The 22,040-nt window shown below is 39.7% G+C and overlaps 1 pseudogene; it reads left to right on the top strand.

Moving 5' to 3' along the window:
• The first annotated feature begins 962 nt into the window (after positions 1-962).
• Positions 963-9,918, top strand: LOC132521863 (RAD52 motif-containing protein 1-like; annotated as a pseudogene).
• Positions 9,919-22,040: the final 12,122 nt, after the last annotated feature.

The following is a 22,040-nucleotide window of genomic DNA, read 5'->3' as shown; positions in this document are numbered from 1 at the left end:
AGCCCTCGTGCTGCAACTACTGAAGCCCTCTTGCCTAGAGCCCATGCTCCGCAAAGGATTAATCCCAAGTATACTTGAGTACCTAATAGAGTATGAGTGTGATAGGTACCAGAAAAAGGATGATAAATCTGTAAATATTGTTCATGAGGTGTTCATAATCTATCTGGAGAAGATTATGGAGATAATCTCCATACACAGATAATGGATACAATGAATAAATGGATACATACAATGAATGCAATGGATGATATGGATAATAAATCTATAGTTATTGGTTTAAAACAGTATCAAGATCCAAGTAATTCCTCCAAAGTCAACAATTTTTGAAGTAAAAGAGCTCAGAAGTAGGTAATGGGTGGGGATAAGGGTCTGATATATTGAGGTGGAGAAAGTCGTGGGGATGGAGAAATGTGCTCGGTGATTTGGGGGTACTTTAGGAAAATGAGCTAGAAAATAGCTTTTTAAGAATTTCATACTAGACTGTTGATGGCTTTAATGTTATACCTTGATTTGCATATTCAAGACTCATGAAAACACTCAAGTCGAAGGATTGCATCTTTGGTGGTCATTTCTCACACAGAGTCGGGAAATCTAAATTTTTAAAGTTCAGTGGATAGTTAGCGCTAACTACTTGGTACTCTAGTCTTCTCTGGGAGTTTGAAGATGAAGCCAGCTGCACCATTCGATCCCGTAAACTCACACTTTGGACTCTACGCTAAAAATACACTTGAATAAAAGCGCTAAACTCCAAGACTTCTGGCCACCTGGGTTGCAGAAGCAGACCTAGAGAAAGAGACAAGCCCGGAGTGGGAGGGTCGAGGGAGAGGTCCGAGCACCGCCCTCGTCCCACTCCCACCAAGCTGGATCCGCCCCTCAGGCTCCCGGTTCTAAAAACGCGCGAGTGCGCGTGCGCAGGCGCAGTCCGTTTGCGCCTCGAGCCGCGCACGCGCAGTGGCAGTAGGATGGTGGAGTTCGTACCTTTTCCGGTTCTCACAGTGGGTGAGAGAACCTTGCTGGTGTGGGAGCTGCACTCTGGAGACACGGCTGAGGCCTTGCAAGTGAGCCGAGCTGGGGCGGAGGGAGGGGTGGAGGAAACTGCCCCGCGCCCCAGTAACTGGGCGCCCCGGGGTACTGCTTTAGTACCTAATTTGCCTGTGGTCTCCGCTGAGAGGAATCGTAGTTCTAGAGCCGACCTGAGCAGTCAGCTCTTCCCCATAGATTTTTGAGAGACAGTTCCCAACAGATGGCATTGCCTCTTTTTTTTTTTTTTTTGCGGTACGCGGGCCTCTCACTGTTATGGCCTCTCCCGTTGCGGAGCGCAGGCTCAGCGGCCACGGCTCACGGGCCTAACCGCTCCGCGGCATGTGGGATCTTCCCGGACCGGGGCATGAACCCGTATACCCTGTATCGGCAGGCTGACTCTCAACCACTGCACCACCAGGGAAGCCCCGGCATTGCCTCTTAATGCTTCTCGAAGCTTAGGATTTCAGAGGGAACCTTGTTCATGAAATGAGAAGTGTTTGGAGTTGCATCCTCACCACAGTTGCCTGTGGCGAAAGGCTGGGGGAGTATAAGGGAATGGGCGGTTTGGTTTCCTGGGCCTGAAATTTACTGCACTTATTTAGCGTGGGACCACCCTACAGCATTCTCTGTTCACAGTATTCTCCCAGTTTGGCCTTCTGTATTCGGTCCGAGTCTTCCCAAACGCAGCAGTGGCCGGTCCTGGGTTCTATGCCATCATCAAGTTTTATTCAGCAAGGGATGCCCACAGCACCCAAAAGGCGTGCGACCAGAAGCAGCTTTTTCACACATCTCCAGTGAAGGTGGGTCCAAATGTGGAATTCCTCGCTCTACTGGGATGAAGTGCTGAATTTAAAACTAATAGGCCATCGGGAATTCCCTGGCGGTCCAGTGGTTAGGACTCTGCACTTCCACTGCTGAGGGCCTGGGTTCAATCCCTGGTCGGGGAACTAAGATCCCGTGGGGCGGGGGGGGGGGGGAAGGCCAGCGTTTGTACAGCACTGTGGTGTACAGAATGCTCTCAGATGCACTGCTCCACTGATCCCCCAGTTCCCCAGTTCTTTCTTTTTTTTAGATGAAGAAACTCGAACTCAGGATGGTTAAGTGACTTACTTAAGGTTCATGACAGTAAATGTGGAAACTAGAGGCCAAACCCAAACTTAACTGATGTTAAACCCAATGTCATTTTATGCTGCCCCTTAATTTAAGAAATCTTCACAAGAGTCTTCCTTATATTTACTTTTATGTGGATTTTAAATATGTGAGGTTGACAAAATTTTTTTTGGTTAATTAATTATTTTTGGCTGCGTTGGGTCTTGTTGCTGAGCGCTGGCTTTCTCTAGTTGCGGAGAGCGGGGGTTCCTCTTCCTTGTGGTGCGTGGGCTTCTCATCGCAATGGCTTCCCTTGTTGCGGAGCACGGGTTCTAGGCACGCGGGCTTCAGTAGTTGTGGCACACGGGCTTAGTTGCTCTGCGGCATGTGGCATCTTCCCGGACAAGTGATCGAACCCGTGTGCCCTGCATTGGCAGGCGGACTCTTAACCACTGTGCCACCAGGGATGTCCGGAGCTTGACGAACTTTTGTCAGATGTAAGATAAAGGAGGCTTCATCATCATCATCACTCTCAAACTGCCTAATCAGAACTCCCTTCAGATTCCAGAAAATGGTTAAAATATTCTTTAATGCATTGTAGAAACCTTATTCCATATCAACATGCCATCCAATTTTACTTCCCCAGAATTAACATTTCATTATATGCCTCCATTCAGCCACCATTCCTTTTTCAAGGATCTTTTCAGTTCCTCTGAATAAGTGAGTGAGGCTTAGGTTTCCCAGACCTTTCCCTTTATAATTGTGTGTCTTCTCTGATTGGCTTCTTGCTCTGGCTACTTCCTACTGACCTTGCTGCCTCTTCTCACCCATATTTCTTTACTCACTGATTTCACCTTTATTGAATCTGAGAACTCTCCTCAGATGGGACTCCAGGTACACTACCTCCCACTTCTGTACCCTGTTTGACACCCTCTTCAATCCTGGCTGTACTCCCTGGGATTGAAATGATTTTGTTTCAGGCATTGTTTTTTTTGCAGACCCTGCGACCATTTCACATAACCACTCAGATATTACAGATGGTCCTGGAAAGATTATGAAACAGTTACTTGGTATCAGTTGTGAGTAATGAGTTCTTTTCTTATATTGGACATTAAGACCATTCCATAAGCTTAGGTTCTGAGATTTTCACAGCATAAAGCCCGTCACTGATAGAATGTTCTACAAGTCACTATAGAGTTCAGAGGAAAGGGCATTCGTATTAGATTTCTGTGTTAATGCAGAGCCTTAGTTTAATGCCCACAACCCTGAAATTGTTACCTACTTTAATTATGCATTCTTTTAAAATTTTATTTATTTATTTATTTGGTTGCACCGGGTCTCAGTTGCAGCAGGCGGCCTCCTTAGTTGCGGCTCAAGGACTTCCCAGTTGGGGCACGTGGGCTCCCCAGTTGCAGCAGGCAGGCTCCTTTAGTTGTGGCTTGCAGGCTCCTTAACTGTGGTGTGCGAACTCCTGGTTGCAGCATGCATGTGAGACCTAGTTCCCTGACCAGGGATTGAACCAGGGCCCCCTGCATTGGGAGCATGGAGTCTTAACCACTGCACCAGCAGTGAAGATCCAATTATGTTTTCTTTTATTTATTGGCAGTTATACATACTTCTTATCTTTTTCCCCTGTATTTCTTATAAATAGAGAAAAGAGAATAACATCTTAAAATAAAATGAAGGAAAGGCCAAAAGTATCTGAATTTTTCTCAGTAGCACGAAGGGAAATGTTTGCCAACAAGAACTGTGGCAAGGTTATCCCGGATGTCAACTGTCTCTACTACCCAGGAGCTCAGAGCCCTTCTGAAGCTTCCTAATTGTTCAGGACAGCTCCATTAGACTCACTGTACATGGCCTAGCCTCCCATGCGACACTCAACATTTAAAAATTAATCTTCATTTCTCCTTCCCAGCATGCAGCTTCAGTTGTAGAAAGTAATTTCAATTTCTTATATACTCATTCATTCACTCAGTCAGCAGACCATCACTCTATTATATGCCAAGATCTATGCTTTTTTCTGGTAACAAGGAAAGAATAATATATGGTTCCTTCAAGCACTTAAGGAGCTCATAAATTAGTGACAGGGGAAGATGCACAAACAAATCAATAAAGAATTAACAATGCTTTGACTTTATTTGTGTTATTTGAATTTTTATGACTATATTAATATACTACACCCTGTTCAAAATGGAAATAGACATTTAAGAAAGAACTAGTGATGTAAAAAATCCACAGTAATATGTAAGTTCTTTAGAGAGTTAAGACTGGAAATATTTGCACTCTCAAAGAAGCTTGTTAATTCAGATGAACCTCTAATTCATTTGGTTGCTTTATTTACATTTATAGAGGTATTCGTATTCCCTCTTCTAACAGGCTTAGTAACTTGGGGAGGGGGTGCTACAGACTTAGGTCCTAATTCAGTGGCAGGTCCTTCTTACCTCCTCTTCCGGTCATATTCTCAAGCAGGAACTACAGGATGAGACGACTAAAAGAGTTCACTTCCTTTCCTTACCCCCAGCCCCATAATAGGCTTCTGCTGGGCTTCCTTGGTTGCTTTCATCATCACTTTCACCACCAGAGGTCAGGGAACTTTCTGGTTAGTCAGGAGCCCTGTAAATGATGCAGAAAAGTACTGACTTAAAAATAATAAATAACATTTATTTAGGGTTCACTGTGAACTCATTGCTTAAAACGTCCTACTTAATCTTCACAACCACTCTATGAAATTGGTATTGATAAGTCTCAGGTATACCCAAAATAAGTCTCTATGTAGCGTTGTGATATTTTTAGGTCTTTTATATCTTTAGGTTCATCTCGGCACCAGACATAAGGTGGTTCAACATAATACGCTTGCCCTAAACAGCTCCAGATGCCAAGAATTGGCAAATTAATACTTTGGTTTCCATGGGCGGTCAAAAAGGATCATCAAGGTAAACTCTGTAGATTTTCTTTGACTAACCAGACTCCTTCCAACATTGAACTCCTAGACTTTAGAGAGAAGAATAGAACAGGGCTTTGGGGAGGAGATGTGAGATACTTCCACATGGAAGTATCTGAGCATTGGCCTGCCACCTAGAATTAGTGATAATCTCAATGACTTGGATGGTGGTGTCCATAATTTTCTCCAGTATTTTTTTGGTATATAATAAAAAATAGTTGTCCATATCTAGTCATTCATTTGCAAGTCTCAGTTGATTTTGAAGGGATAGCATACCTAAACTATTATCTGGGATTGCTGGAGTTTAGTTTTTATTTCTAACAACAGAATATGTTGAAGTCTAGCCTTTACTTCAAAATCCTAACAGCTTCAGGATCTTTCTAACCTTGAAGAACGGGAAAATACAGATATTGTGACACCACTTCAGAAGCAAAGCCTGAAGTTCTTCTGTGCTTTAGAGGTGGTGTTTCCCTCCCACGAGTGCAGGAGTCCTGGAGTTGGCATGGCTGAGGAACCTTTGTATAAGTTGGAGGAAGGTCTGTTTTCCAGTATGTATGTGTGTGGGGAGGTGAGGCAGTGGGATTTCTCTTTTTTCCTTTCTTTCTGAAACTGCACTTTTCAGATACATCATCACCTTTGCTAAGCAACTATAGCCCTGGGCAGAATTTTTCTGCCCGACAATATAGGTTTTTATCTTAGGCAATACCTGACAGCACCTTAAACTTTAGAATTTTAGAACTGACTGCCTGCCAAGAAGCTTAGGAGGAGGGAAAATTAGTGGTTTTTTTGGTTAATAATTTGTTTTGTGCTAAAATAGTCCTTGATATACAGATGTCTTCTGGCCTTAGTTATCCCAACAAAATCATTGTCTGAAGGTTGAAATAAACTCTTGTGTAAACGTTCAGTCCTTTTCCTCCTATAGAAGGGCCTGAGCAGAATATGTAAATGTAGATCCCTAGAAAGGGGATTCCGATTGGTACTGAGTTTATTCCTAGAATCCGTGGCACTTGGGCTTAGGGTTTTAAGTCAGAGGCCAGGCTGTTAGCGAATGGAGTGGAGGAGGCTCCACCATCCACCTGAGTGGGTGGTGGTTGAGGAGAGGCCAGATCATCTGCACTACCACCAAATCTATCTCACTGTATGAATCCAGCCCTTTACGCACACGAGAGCAGTGTCTGTAGCAGTGTAGCCTCAGCGTGTCCATTTGAAATCTGTGAGTAATATGAGATTAGTGGCACGTTCTTGGTTTGCATTTGCCATGGAGTATTTTAGGAACTTCCAGAATAGATCTGAGCAGTAAAAATGTGCCATGCCAGGGTATACCTGCAACAGAGACATTCACCCGTACCCCAGTGTTGTGCCTGCCCTTAATCACTAAGGTAATGTTCTAAGAATCACAGATGCATTTTTAGTTTTAAACATACTACCTAGAAATCAGTTTTTCAGATAGACATTTTAAATTCACCTCTTTTGGTTGTATTTAGGGTCGTTATCATTCCTTATGAAAAGGAAGGTAACTCAGAAGCTTGTTATTCAGAAAGCTATGACAGATGCATCCAGAAACTGCTGATTGTGGTTTTAGGTAAGACCTTTTTGATTGTCGTTGAAGAGCTTCACTTTCAGTGAGCAAATAAACTTATTTGAAAAGTTAATTGGATGAAAATAATGTTTATCTACAACATTACATATTCTTTCAATCACCAGATGCTTTCACAGCAGCAATCTTAAATTTGTTCTTTGTGTCATTTATGAGAAAAACGACAGCAAATATTATTGTCCCCAGTGTTTAGATGTAGAATGACTTGCCTCAGTTCATACAGAAAGTTTTTGATCCACTTCTTGCTCAATTGCTTGCTTATCGTACAGAATAGTGTAGTCATTATAAGCCTTGGACACCTGTGTTTGAGTCCTAACATTGTCTCTTAGATTTTGTTGTTGTTGTTGTTGCAATTTTAGGTTTTTGTAGCCAGAGACATTTGAAAGTATTTAATATCTCTAAGCTGCAATTTCTTTATCTGCAAATAGCGTTAGTAATTCAGCTTACCACCAAATGGGGGATATTGTAAGAGTAAATGAGATGATGAATGTGAAAAGCTTAGAACTATGCCTGAAACATAGTAAGCAGACAAAATATATTGACTATTATTATTATCATTATTTTCTTGTTGAAAAGTTTATTAGATTATGTTTTTGGAATCAGTTTAATTTCAGTTTTCATTTCTGATATATTGGGTGAGTATGATTCTTATATAATAATCGGCTACGTTTTTGTGAGCCTTGAAACTGGTCATGCTACTGAAGAGCGTTGATTGTGTTCCCTATCGGGTTATACAGCGGTGAGAATGTCACAGGCTGTGCCCAAAGGAAACTTTATGATTAGTAGATTCCCAGAACAGAATTGCTCCCCTGCTTCACAGCCCTGCAGGCTGAGAGACTGATAAATCCTAGCTAAGTTGTCAGAGACCTTATTTGCTTGTAAGAGTTGTCCCTGGATTGATCTTGGCCTTCCAGCCTGGGCAATCCTTCCAAGTGAAGTTTGACTTCCCTGGTCATCAGGCAGAAGCTCCATCAGCTGTCAACTCTGGGTAACAACATTTAAGAACCAAACTAAATGCCTGGGTTGTTCGTGCCTAATATGCCAAGGTACTCCTTATATGTACCAAAAACTCCTTGGACCAAAAAGCCTGGTGGCTCTAGCTTGCCTTGAGGAAAGCTGTATTGTCCAAAATGTACAGGGGCCAGTTTCTGCCAGTAGAGTGTTCAAATGCTCTCTGTCTCTGTCTCTACCTCCAAAGCTTTGTTCATTGTATCTGTTAGAATTTTGGTCCCAAGGAGTAGGCACTTGCCTTGCTTCTAATAGGAAGTATCTATTATAGCCCAGTGGTATCTATCCCAGGTTTGAGCTCACTTTGACCTGCACCTAATGCCTTCCTATTTAATTGTATTGTGATTGAACATTTTTGTTTCCACAGCTTTTAATTCCTCTGTCGTTATTCCTTAGTTCTTATTTCTAAGATCATAAAGGTTTTTGAACCAAAGTCGTTACATCTTATATATTTATTTACAAATAATTATGACAAAAACTGAAGTGTCAGATGAGGGAACTTCTAGGAAAATGCTCTTATTTTCTGCTTTTAGAGATCAAAAGAATGTTTAATTATTGGGTGCTACCATTGTATAAAGGAAGTTTTAGAACAAGAAAACTTCTGAATTGATCGTTGTTAACTTTATTTCAGAAAGTGGTAAAACAGCTGTGGCATCTAGACCCTGTGAAGAGGTCACAGATGCTAGAATCGAAGAGGAACTACAGGATTTAATTCAGGTATGTGGAGATAAAAGCTCAAGGGGTACACAGCCAGTGGAGCCATAATTCAAAACAACCAGCAGGATTTGGAAGACTTTGGCATGTCTACTCAGCCCTGTCGTCCTTAGGGAAATGTGAAACTCTGAAAGTGCTTTTGAAGCAGGGAATTTCTAGGACTTTTCCAAGTCCCGAGCCTTGTCTCTGGCCCCTTATTTGAAGTTTGGAGAGCAGGATTGAGGGCCACCAGTGTACGTCTACAGTTGTGGACACAGGAGAAGACACAGGCCTTTTAGAACTCCCCTCAATTAGAATTGCAGGGATTTGGGAACAAGTAACTATAGCCTTAAGTGTGATTATGCTACAGTGTTTAAAAACTATTCATGCCTTTCCAGTGAGATATATTACCCAGATCTGAGCATCACATATATATCTTGTGTTAAATATTTTGCCGAAGAACCTTTATGTAACTCAATTATATGAATGCCTCGAATTAGGGATTAAGTTGTCAACGTTATTTTGAAAAGAAAACATTAATGTACTGCATATAGGATTTTTATTAAAAAGGAGCAAAAAATGTGTTTCATGTCATTGAGAGCTTAATTTGGGGCTAGATTTCTGATTATTTAACTCACCCCAATGTTGCAAAGTTTGTTTTCAAGAGAAGAAAGTAGAGAAAGAAAAGGTGGTTTTGTTCTGAAAAATGAAAAATATTTGAAAGTTTTTCCTTACAAAATAATTATTTTAATTCAATTTAAATCAGTCAAGGAAACTTCAAACGTATCCACGTTTGGGCTTTAAGAAGTCTAGCTTCCTGTGAAATGTGAGAGGAAAGGATTCCGTATTGATACTAAAGATTTCGGAAACCTGATTATAACAACAGATCCATTCTTAATGAGGCCAATCTTGGAATCAGTTCCATTTAGTGCTAGGCACTGGAAATAGGATGAAGCTCCTTCTCTCTTGGAGTTTAGGTGTTAAAGGTATAGCAGACAATTAAAAAGGACTAAAATTAAATAGATTATAAAAAGAACTGTGAAGAAAGTAAACTGGGTGCTAGTTCCAGTATTTCAAGAAAATTGCTTAACATGCTGACTTTAACATCCAAAGTGTCTTCTCCATATGTGCACACAGGGTAGACCTCTGAAAAGTGACACTGTAGTTTTTTCTAGATTAATGGCTCTGTTGAGACAAGGTGGGATGGGGGAAGTTTTCCCATGCTAATGTAAAGGGCCATTCACTTGGTTTTAGACTCTGTTTCCCAGAATGAATTGCTCACCTGCCCCAAACCCCTCCTACAGAAGTTCTGGAGTCATCCCTGATTCAGTAGTGACCCCTAAAAACAGAGTGGGGAATGAATAATGAGACGTGAATCCTGAGAGTTTGGAGGAAATGGCAACATTTTCGAATAATTATAAGGTGTGTTCCCCTACCCCCACCCTAACTGGTGCTCATTTTGCAGGTCAGCTACTTTTCTTGTCAGCCGTGTGGCCAAAGGGAGGAAGAATGTCTCTCAGACTTCAGCTTTGAGGAGGAAGAGTTCAGATTGCCAGAACTGGACTAGTACTTTTGAATTTCCCAGAATGCCAGGTCCTTTGGTTTCCTCGGGAAGCTCTGCATCCTTCCCAACAACCCTCCACCCCTGGGCTGCTGGAGTTTGGGGCCACTCGGGTCTGCAGCCCAAATCCCTCCTCATAGTTTGGGGCCAGGGAGCGCAGGGCAGGGTTGGGAAGAGGGCCCGGCAGGAGGTAATTGTCACCTTTGCAAGGGGAAGGATGGCTTGCGCCCTGGGGAATCTGGGAAAAAGTCCCACTGTGGTGGCGCGGATTGGATCTACGCACAAAGCTAATAACGGTGGCGTCACTAAAGACGTCATAACGGGTGGAACGTTAGGCGGGGGCGGGGCGCGCGGTTGCTAACGTGAGCTGTCGCATCAGCGCTGGCATAGCGGTTCAGCTCGGAAGCAGGATGTGGCTCCGGCTCCTCAGTAGCCTGGGCCACTGCCCCTGGAGCCGCCGCATGTTATGTCCCGGCTGCGCCTTTGGTTGCCACGGCTCTTCCTCACGTGGGAACAACTGTGGCTTCTAGTGCAAGCAGTTCAGCCTCCGGAGTGGGCCCTGGGCCCCGTGCAGGTGACCCCCAACCCCGCGCGGCTGACAGAAGCTTGGTCTTCACAAGCCTCAGAACCCCTCCCAAATTGTCCCATGCTCTTACACCCCTGGCAGAAGCCGTGGGCTTTAACTACTTAACGTCCTTGTCTCCAGTGCAGATGTTGGCCCCGCCTCATCAGGAGTTGACTGAGACTGAGGTTCCATACCCGGACACGGATTCGGTTGGAGAGCTGCCTACAGGGCCAGATCAGTTTGCTGTTCCACATCAGGATCTGAATAACAAGCAAACCCAACATCAAAAGCTCCCAGAGGCGGTTCCAGTGCCAGACTGGGATCAGAATCAGCCCTTGGTTGTGCCTTCTCGACACAAAAGTAAGACTATGCACATAGGTCTAGATCAGGGTGAAGGTCACCAATCATTTGAAATACTTGTTCCACCTCTAGGTAGTAAGAGCTCAAAACCAATGAAGTTTATTGTTTCACCCCCAAACCTGAAGAAAGATCTAGTTCAGCATCGATGGCTTGCCAAAGTTGTTGGATCTACAGGCCAATTTGAAAAAAAACACTCAGGGTCTAGAACGACAGTTGCAGGGTGACTATTTAGTTACCAGTATGGATGCCATTTATCCTGAGGAGAGCCTACCTAGGGATTTTTTGGGGAGCCCAGATGAACCTCCAAAGCCCCCAGAGGAAGCTGAAATTTCTGCTTCCCAGCAGGATGGCCCACTGTTAAGTTTGATCACTTGATTAAGGTGGTTTCTTCCATATCTCTCCATTGTAAAGTCATTTTTCCCCTTGGTAATTGCTAAATAATCTGTGGGGTGATACTTTGGGATCAGTGAAGATCCTACTTCCAAACAACTCTTCACCCAGCTGTGCATCAATGATAATCTTTGTCTGAGTCGATTATTACATTGATAGTTGCAAAATGACACTTTCCTATTCTATCATACATTTTGCATTTATTAGCTGACATTATTCTATACAGAAGAGCTCCCCAACTTTTCATTTTGAGTATCATTATGAACTCATGTGCTTTTTAAAAAAATTAACTATGTTATACCTTATTATAATGATAATGTTATTCTTTGGAATGGTCCTTTTGTCTAGATTTGGCCAATGTGATCTCTGTTATTGTTTAACCACACAATGCTTTTTTATTACTAGAATAATTTCTAATATATTACTACTCACAGATAGGACCTGAGAAAGGGACTACAGAAGGTGCGGTCTTATTCAGACTCTTCTTAGAAGTCTGCCTTCTTCCTGTGTACTCTCAACCCAAAGTGAGGCTTTCGGGTTGGAAGAAGATATTTCTGAATTATACTACAGATCAATGTCACCCAATTCTAGTCCCTATTCCCTTTTTTCTAGGCATACCATATCTACTGCCATCCTAATCCTTCTGTTGGGCACATCTCTCCTCCTCTATATTTATTTACAACATTCAAGAGCAGCAATTGGCCAACCGGCCCCTATCCAGTTCTCCAGTCCATATGCCCCAAGAACTCCTTTTTGCACTGGTCTGTGGTGACCTTGGTCTACCTCTTCTACCTACTCAAGTAACTCTTTTACCACGAATTTAATTACCTGTGTTTCCATTTATAGGATCTTACCTAGCCGTATGGCCTGCTGCCTCTGCCAATTTAAAAATACTATTGAGGTTGTCTGTAAGAGAGTCAAGCTGTGTTCTGACAGTGGATGCCTGACAGAGGTCACACGGTGTGGTGAGTCTCCATTGCGGGATAATAAATTTTTAATTTAATTTTATTTTTAATCAGTGATGATGATTTTTACAATTAATTTAAAATTAAAATTAATGATGTAATTTCATTATTTTAATTAATTCATTCAGAGTTCCAGCTCCCTAAGTTTCTAAGAACTACCCCCTTGGTAAGAATCATAGTCTTGCTTACATTATTAAGCTAATAGTTGCTCAGTTACATTGTTAGCTTAATAATGTAACTGATCCGCATACATAAAGGAACAAGAGAAAGGAATGGATGGGGGAAGGGAATTAACATTACTGGCCTCATATCCTGTGCTGTGCCCTCTGCAAATGAGAACTTATTGATATAGTGCCTAACAGTTTGTAAACTGATTTTATATACATTAGGTCTCAAGTACCCTTTGTCTTATACGACAGGTGTAAATATATTTTTGTTTATTTTGTTTGTTTCTGCAATTGTATAAAGAGTACAAGTGATGCTGTCCTATTTGGAGCCTGAGAGTTTCTGGTTCCATAACCAGAAGCTGCTACCTAGCCCTCCTAATGGAATGGAGAGCTAGTTTATTCTTAGACTGTCCAGCTCTGAACTTGCTCTGAATCTCAAGCTTTTTTATCCACAAAACACTCAGGGGCTTTCAACTATTTTTCTATATATTAGATTTATTGGCACTAACTTGATGACTTCCAAAATGTGCTTTCATGCCCACGTAGCTTGAATACAGGTCTCTATCACTGATCTAGAGCACATCATAAATAATAACACTTTGCTACTTATATAAAGACAATATTGCTGATTTTTCAACAAAATTTTTTTTTTTTGTCCACGACACACAGCTTGTGGGATCTTAACTCCACAACCAGGGACTGAACCCGGGCCACAGCAGGGAAAGTGCCAGGTCCTAACCACTAGACCACCAGGGAACTACCCCAAACAATTTTTTTTGCTAGTTGTATTACTCCCTTCTCCCCCAGAAGTAGGCAGAAAAGGCATCTTTAATTTCCTTTTACAGGTGAGGAGAAACAAGATCAGAGGTGTTAAGTGCTATGACCCTAGTGCTCCGATCTCCTCTCCCCAGTTTGGGGCTCTCTGCAACCCCATCATCCTCCTTTCTCATGACCCTTCCCTCCTCCTTTGACTCTCACGAAAAATACTTTTAATCCTTTTGGAAGAGAAGCCTAGCTACACAATGGTACACATTACCTTCACACAGTCAGAAGCTTTGGATGTTTCCCCAAGTAAAGCTGGAAATATTAGAAGTAAAATGAAATGAAAGCAAAGTAGCCATCTGACAGAAGTTGCTTTTTCCCTTCTGCATTTTGGACCTCAAGTATTATTCCATTGATCTGTTGAACATTCCACATTGGCATACAATTGGAGATTTTATTTCCCAAACTTGTAAGAAAAGTGAAAATCGTTTGGCACAAGAAATAGATAACTTAATTTCCTCTGGGAGTGGAGGGGAGTGGTAGACTGAGGGACAGAGGTAAGAGAAAAAGTTTGAATTGTGTGCTACATAATTTTGGAATTTTGAGATGTGAATATATATTACATATTTTTAAAAAATAAATTGAAATTAAAAAATTAATTTTTAAAAAGCATGTGTTTGGGAGGCGATACACTATAACATGAGTCTGGTAAGGGTTGAAGATTTCTAAGTCAGCTTGAAGTTTATACCTTATAAGCAGAGGTTCCTAACTGGAGGTCAGTGGTTCCCCAAAGCAGAATTCCTTAACCTCCCTCCTGCTCCCCAGTGTATACCTCTTTGGCAAGCTGCAGAAGCTTATGTTCTTGGGATAATGTTTTAAAATGTATAATAAGCCCAACTATATAGAAAAACAAAGGAAATCATATATATTGAAATAGTTTTCAGAATATTTTTAAAATTAGTGAAATAGTAATAAACATGCTTCTCTTAACACATTAAAAAACAAGATACAGTGGTAGGTCTAATAAATATTATAACTCCAGGGTAGTGATGAGAATAAATGATATTTCGAGGTATCTGCAACATATACGTGATATGAAATGACCTGTGATTTCTGTTGGGCCCAAATTAACTATACTGCTGATCTACTGTGGTTTGTTGCCTACATTTATAATGGAAGGAAGTGCTGATTTTAGTTAGAGATTTGTGAAAACTGAGATGTACTTTTATTTCCCATCCAAGTTTGGCACTCTGGATTCAGTCCTCTCTATTCACAGACCTCTGCCCTAAAAGGATGATCCACAAGTCGAAATTGCATGCACACTTTTGCGTGTGTTCAAGAAAGTGCAGTTTTTTAGGGAAAAGAACCATTGCTTTTATGAAATTCTCAAAGGATTCTTGTCTCAAAAGATTGAGTCACAAGTGTAGGGGAGAAGAAAGACATTTCTTTTCCTGTACTTATCCTCATGAGTGACAATAAATGGATAATTTGTTTTAAATAAAAGTATCTGATAGTTGATAACTTGTCACTTTATGAATTCATTCAAAAAATATTTTTCGAGTATCTACTATATGCCAGGAACTCTTTTACATGCTAGGGTTACAGGCCCAAGAATGAAACAGACCAAGTATCTCAGTTCTCAGGGGGTTTACAAATATATAGAAATAAGTATATAAGTATAATAGATAGATATAATTTCAAGCATTGCTAAGTACTTTGTGGAGAAAGAAAGCAGGGGAAGGAGGGTAGATCAGTTCCAGAAAGGCCTATTGTTTGCATTATATATATAGTTAAATCAATAAAACAAACAAACCCTGAGACCTCTCAATTTCCTAGAAGTTACAGAGGTGGAAAGAAGGATAATTGTCAGTAATACAGAATCAAGAATGAATGTGAAATTCAGAAGATTGCCTTAGACCAGAACCCTGGTCAAAAGTTAGACATGGATCTTTCTTAAATGTTACTTCATGCCTGGTTTTCATATTTTCATGGTGTGAGAAAGTTTTAGATCTGGCTTTAACTCTGATTCCCCATAGTTTAAAATTTTTTTTCTTCAGTCAAAATGAATATTTGGAATTTTACAGATTAATGTATTTTGTTTCAGTTATTCAGTTATTGCTTATTTGAAGCTCCTTTTTGGGTAAATTTTTGGTGACTAACTCATTCTCAGTCTAAACTTTACTTCTAGGCTGAATTTACCGTTGTTATTTTAAAAATCTCTACTATCCTGTCATCCAAACAACTTCAGAGAAAGAAACTCCATTAATTTGAAATACATACTGTTTGGTTACCCCCTGTCCTACCATGATATTCAAACTGTAACCAGTCTGATATGGGCATCAGCCAGTCAGAGAAGACAGTGCCATAAAGAGTTGAGGATGATCTCTTTGCTGTACTTACTGAATTCTTGTCAACGTTCTTGTCAACGTTCAAAGTTATAATTAAAAGCTACTTTTATGTAGCTTTTTTTCATATACCATCACTTCCTGTGATGTTTGTATATCATGTATGGTGTATACATACAGTTTTGTTATGCGATATGGGGAGGTAAAGTTTTTTCCTACCTTTGAAGGTATGGAAAGGGTTACCATAAATGTCGTTGGACATATTGCTTTTTTTTTTTTTCTTTTTGGATCATTTCCATGGAAATATGAAACCACTATTTAGAGGTGAGAAAACAATCAATCTTAGCACCATCTGTTGACCATTCCCCCTAACATGTATTCTGACAATCACTGCGATTCCTTCTAAAATGGTGAATTTAAAATTGAGGTCAGGGTCTTTGAAGCGTGCTCAGGGCTCCAAGAGTTCTTTGTGGGAATTGAAGTCTTTTGTGTTTTTGTTTTAGTGATCTTATAAAAATGTGTGTGACTATATTCTGTATAATATGAACCACCTTAATAACTGAGTTGCAGAATTTCCAGGTAGTAATATTTTAATTCTCATAAGCTATGAGTAAAGAATTAATTTATGAGCTGGAATTAAGCTATGAGATGGAATTAATATAAATATGTGACCAAGAGACACTGTGAGTGAAAAGCAGAACGTTTTAAATGCAGAACTCAGTGGAAATAGATTCACAAGGCAACATTGCCTGTGCTCAGATCCCCAAGGCTCCTGAAGGATGTACCACTGTTAATATTACCTGCAAGGAAGGGGATTCTTCCAGGCAAGAGAAACCTACCTTTGACACCTTATATACTTTCTTCTGTACTGGCTCTCTCTACCACTCCCTCACTCCACTCTTGGGATACTGGCTATGTTCCTTCCTGCTTATCAGATATAAGAAACAGGTGCAAAACACCACGCCCTCCTCCCCGCAGCATGTTACTAGACTTTATTGTGAGACCAGCAGAAACAAAGGGCTTAACATTCTTCATGCAGACCCAGGCGTCAGGCTTGACTGTGAATCGTTGCTGCTTCCTTCATTCTGCATTCTGGAGAAGTCATTGGCTGCATCTGTCAGTTTCCTAATTTATTCTTTAACTGTCATTTCTGCTGCTCATATACTGAGTTTTTTTTATTATTGCTAACACTTTTCATTCGTATATTCTTGAGTTGATTAATGGATGCACTATCTGCTTACATCTGTCTGAGGGTAATAATTGTGCTGTCCTAAGGTCCTCTTGTGCTTTGTTAACTCTGATTCATTGGCTATAAGCTCTTATGTTTGTTTTTGTTTTCTGTCCTTAATGGAGTTGACTTTCTCACATTGTTTGGTCATTCCTGACTGTAATTCATCTCTGTAGTTGAGATTCTGCTGCGTTTCTTTCCTAGCTTTAGGGGAGAAGTGAAATGAGCTGTTGGGGCTTATTACACCCAATGGGTTCCCCTGAGAATAAGGCAGAGGTGGAAGGTGCCTTCTGGTGGCTAGTCAGGGAGTGCATACCTTTCTTCCAGGGTTCTGGGACCTTGCCCACTTTCTCACACCAATTGCTCTGCCTAGAAGAAAACACCTTTTGCTGCCTTGATCAAGGAGGGAAGATGTGGGGTTGGTGTGTGCTGTAGGCTGCTCCTACCGCACTATTCCAACTGATCACCCTGTAGGCAGCTCCGGGAAGTTTCTGGTAGGGGAGCTGCTCCCACACATTGAGCTAAGGTTGTGATTTTTAAGTTTTATCTTTTCTATCATTCTTAAGGATTTTGGTGGAAGTTGAAGGGGTGGAGACTTGACATGCTTCAATCTGCCAACTTGAAATAGCACAACTTCTTAGGAAACAATTTTGTATCCCTATTACATCCTAGACAAACTCAGGCAAATATGTATCAGGATACAAATACAAGAAGTTTCAAAGCAGTATTGTCTTTAATAAATAAAAACTAGAAAAATCTCAGGATACACCAACAGTTGAATGAGTAAAGTGTGGTATAATCATACTTAGAAGTCATACACTTCATCAGAAACATAATGCAAGCCACACAAGTAATCTTAAGTTTTCTGGTAGCCACTTAAAAATAAAAGTAAAATGAAACAGATGAAATATATGTTAATATCTTTTACTTAACCCTAATATCCAAAATATTATCATTTTAACGTGTAATCATTATATACATTATTAATAAGATATTCTATGTTGTTTTCATACTAAGTATTTAAAAATATCCAAGGTATTATCAAATCTACATGTAATCAATATAAAAACTAATGGGAGGATCTACATTTTTTTCCATACTAACTCTTTGAAATCACAATTTGGTTGCTAAATTTTATTACAAATACTTGATTGGTATTTAGATTTCATAAAATTTACAGTCGAAAATGTAGTATCACATATGAAAATTTTGCTAACATAAACATTTTCCAATAATTACATTGAGTATCAGTTTTAATTTTAATTTTAAAATAATTGAAATTAATTAAATTAAAAATTCAACTCCTTAGTCACATTAGCCACTTTCAAATACTCAGAATCCTCATGTAGTTGGACATGCAGCACTACATACTACAGGCAAAAATAAAATAATTTTACAAAATAATGTTGACTGAAAAGAGCCATGTGGAAAATAATACATGTAATATGATTCCACTTATATAAAGTTCAAGAAGAAGCAAGACTAAACTGTGCTGTTTATGGCTGATAGCAAAAAGGCAAGACCACATTTAAAAAGCAAGGAAATTATTACTAAAGTCAGGATAGTTGTTCCCTCTAGGAAGTCAGAGAGAGTGTTGTGATTGGAAAAGGGCACACGGGGGGCTTCTGGGTTGCTGGCAGGAATCTTTCTTGACATGAATGGTGTTACTTGGGCATATGTTTTGTAATTATTAAATAGTTGAACAGTTGTTCAATTGAATTATTGAACAGTTATGTATATTTTATGCACATTTTAGTTTTCAAAAAGTTTGTAATGGGGGGAAAAATCAGATGGCTTCATTTGCCCTGATACAGTTCTGTGTGGGACTTCCCAATAAAGTTTGGGGAAATAGAGTAGGGAAGGGAAGCACTGCAACGTTGGTGCAACCAAGAGCAGGGTTCTAACCGAGACTTCCTGATCTAGAGAGTAGGCATTAACTATGTGATTTGGTGGGAAGAGTGGGTGGTGTGTGTGTGTGTGTGTGCGCACGCGCGCATAAGCACATGCATGATGGAGAGAGATGGACACAAAGGAGGACGTGAAAAGAAGGTTTAAATGGAAACAGAGCAGAAATCACCATCTGTAAATTAAATAAGAATTATGTTGTTTAGGTGGCACCATTACCCAGCTTTCCTCCACATATAGGAGTTAGTCCTATGTAGTATATAGTTGTAGTTATTTTGCATTTTGATCCAGAAATAACCTTTTCATTTTTCAGAATTCTCAGTGAAAATTATTTGACTGAATTACATAAGAACTCATTTGAAGGTTTGCTATCCCTTTAATATTTGTAAGTTAATCATACTTATTTGAGTTCTTATCTATAAAGTAGATTATCTATACAGTAATTAAGGGGTTCAAGTGAGATAATGTCTTCAATTTCTTCTAGCAATTAAATTCTACAATTCTGTAAGTCTGTGTAGGGCCCCAGCCCATCACTAGCACTAAATATCTCCTATTCATTTTTAATTTTTTAACTATATAGACAAGGTAAAGATAGAAAAATACCCTTTAGTTGTAGAGGAAAAGTGGTAATGAGGTCTCAGCAATTATAGACTCCCATATGAACCTTGTTATATAACTGTTCATATAGTCTCCATCTGTATTTACATTTTGTTTATGACCTATGGATCAAATCTGGCCCACAGTCCGTTTTTATACAGCCCGTAAGTTAAAAGTGATTTTTAAAGGGCTGTAAATGAAAAAAAAAAAAGAAAAGAAAAATATGTGACGGAGACTGTATGTGGCCTGCAAAGCCTAAAATATTTACTTATCTGGCCTTTACAGAAAAGGATTGAAAAAGTTGGTTTAGTGAAATGAGAGGAATTAAAGTTAACCTCAAATTGTCACCTACAGGCAAGAAAATATAGAACACTTATATTAATATGAATGCCATTAACTCATAGCTTTGATAATTTAATCTAAATTAAATTAACATTTAAGTATTAAATATTTAAGCAGATGAATTATGTAAACAGTATTGTAAAGGGACTTCCCTGGTGGCCTACTGGTTAAGACTTTGCCTTCCAATGCAGGGGGTGCAGGTTCGATCCCTGGTCAGGGAGCTAAGATCTCACATGCCTCATGGCCAAAAAACCAAAACATGAAAAAAAAGAAGTAATATTGTAGCAACTTCAATAAAGACTTTAAAAATGGTCCACATCAAAAAAAAAATCCTTAAAAAAAAAATCAGTACGGTCAAGAACACATTAAGTTACCACAAGAACAAACTGTTGTTAAGGATTTCAATGCATGAACTGTGATACTGATATTAAGAATGTTTAAGATGATGGTTAAGTGGTATATTTAGAAATGTTCACACTAAATAAGCATATCAGAAATGCCCCTAACAAAAATCTCTCCAGCCTTTTGTTTTCTGTTTTTTATTTTGTTTGTTTGTTTTGTTTTTAGGGCCGCACCACATGACTTGCGGGATCTTAGTTCCCTGACCAGGGATTGAACCCAGGTCCCCAGCAGTGGAAGCGCCGAGTCCTAACCCCTGTATCGCCAGCGAATTCCCTCTCCAGCTTCCTTATCAAAGAGGAAATGCTTGCCTAGTATTTCTTTTTATTTAGGGATAAGGAGATAACTGTGTTTTTTGCTATAAAAGCTCAGTTTTTGTCCTTTGTCATGGCATCCAAAGCTGTGTATGTCATTATTCCTTATTAGGCCAATTAATGATCCTCTTTAGCAAATAGATTCTTCTTGCAAATATAAAAGGCTTAAGGGAAGTGGGTATAAAGAGCCTCACATGACCCGAAAAATGATTCTTTTAATTATCAAACCTTCCGAGCCTTAAGGGGCAATCACCTTTATAATAGTCTCTTCTCTGCCATCTGGGCTCCAAACCTTACAAACACAGTTTGTAGAAAAACAAATAAGATAACTGCTCAGTGGACTAGGCCCTTCATTACTTCTACTATGAAATACTTTATAATCTGATTATTTTATGTTAGCATAAGTATTCTCATTCTTTAAAAAAAATGCCAATCAGTAAAAAAGCGAATAAAGAATATGCTAATACGCACTATGCCTAGTGTTGTAAATATGAAGATGGATAATACAGGACTCCTTTTAGCAACTCATGATCTCACAGGGAAAATAAACATATAATGAGCTCAAACCATAATGACAAAGTGCTGTGGAGGCACCATGAAGTAATAAATCTACATTTCTTTTAAAACAGTTCTTTCCTCCTCCTATTCACTCCCCAGCTATTTGTTGATTTTATAAATATTTGAGTTTGCTTCATGTCCGTGCGTTGGCTTTAAACATGATAGACGATGCACATAAGCAGGATCTAGTCCATACTTTGAAGGAGTTTATGCTCAGAGGAAATGGGTTGCAAAAATAGCTATATTTAAAGAAAGAAGTGAATATGGGGAAGTAGAGCTATAAGTTGGTATTGGAGCACAAAAGAGGGAAAAATAGACTTCAAATTGGATCAGGGAAGATGTTATTAGAGCAATACTGTTTAAATGGGAGCACGAAGGGCCATTGGGTATCAATGACAGACATCTTGGGAAGAATAAGCTTGCAAAAGGAAAGTGGGAGAAAGGCAAAACACAGGAAAAATACTCTGAGTACCTGTAGAATACAAGTGGGAAGAGTAGGAGATTAGAGCCAGATCATCTAGGGCTTTGGAGGCCAAGCCAAGGATAACATGCCAAGCTACCATGTTACCACAGCAGTGCTTGAGAAAAAGCTTTGGCCTGCAACAGAACCAACCACTTGGAGGGTTTGTGAAAACACAAGATCCAGCCCCATAGTTACTGACTCAAGAGGTCCAGAGTAGGCTGAATATTTGTATATTCAATAAGCTCACAAGTGATGCTGGTATTTGAGAACCGCTTCCAAAGAATTAATCTGGTGATCGCGTGGAGGATGGCTTAAAAAGGGAGAGGGTGGAGATGGAAACACCAGTCAGAAGACAGTTATACCCATCCAGGTGAAATGAGAGACTAAGCTGGAATCAATGGAAATATGATAGCTATAGTCAAGAGTAGGTATTTTCGAATAAAAGTCAATGTGATAGAAAGTGTAATCCTGAATTAACATTACATATTAATGATAGGAGTGACTTCCTTTCAAGTTGTGTGAAAGGGTATCTTTTATTTCTTCTAGTAATGAATTGGCCTAGAAAAACAGATCTATACTGGGGAGTGTGTAAATATAAGAATATTCCTTTTAATATTAGAAATTATAATGATATATAGAGATAAAAACTTTGAGCTCATAATCTAGAATTTGATGAGACCACAAAAGGTGGAATCTAATCAATGCTTCTGCCCTCAGAAAAGGTTACCTCCAAAATCTATTCATCTATAGTTGTATATTTAATTTATG

The sequence above is a fragment of the Lagenorhynchus albirostris genome, chromosome 6 (genome assembly GCF_949774975.1).
Source record: "Lagenorhynchus albirostris chromosome 6, mLagAlb1.1, whole genome shotgun sequence".
NCBI lineage: Eukaryota > Metazoa > Chordata > Mammalia > Artiodactyla > Delphinidae > Lagenorhynchus > Lagenorhynchus albirostris.
The sequence above is the reverse complement of the archived record's forward strand: the minus strand, read 5'-3'. Positions and strand labels throughout refer to the sequence as shown.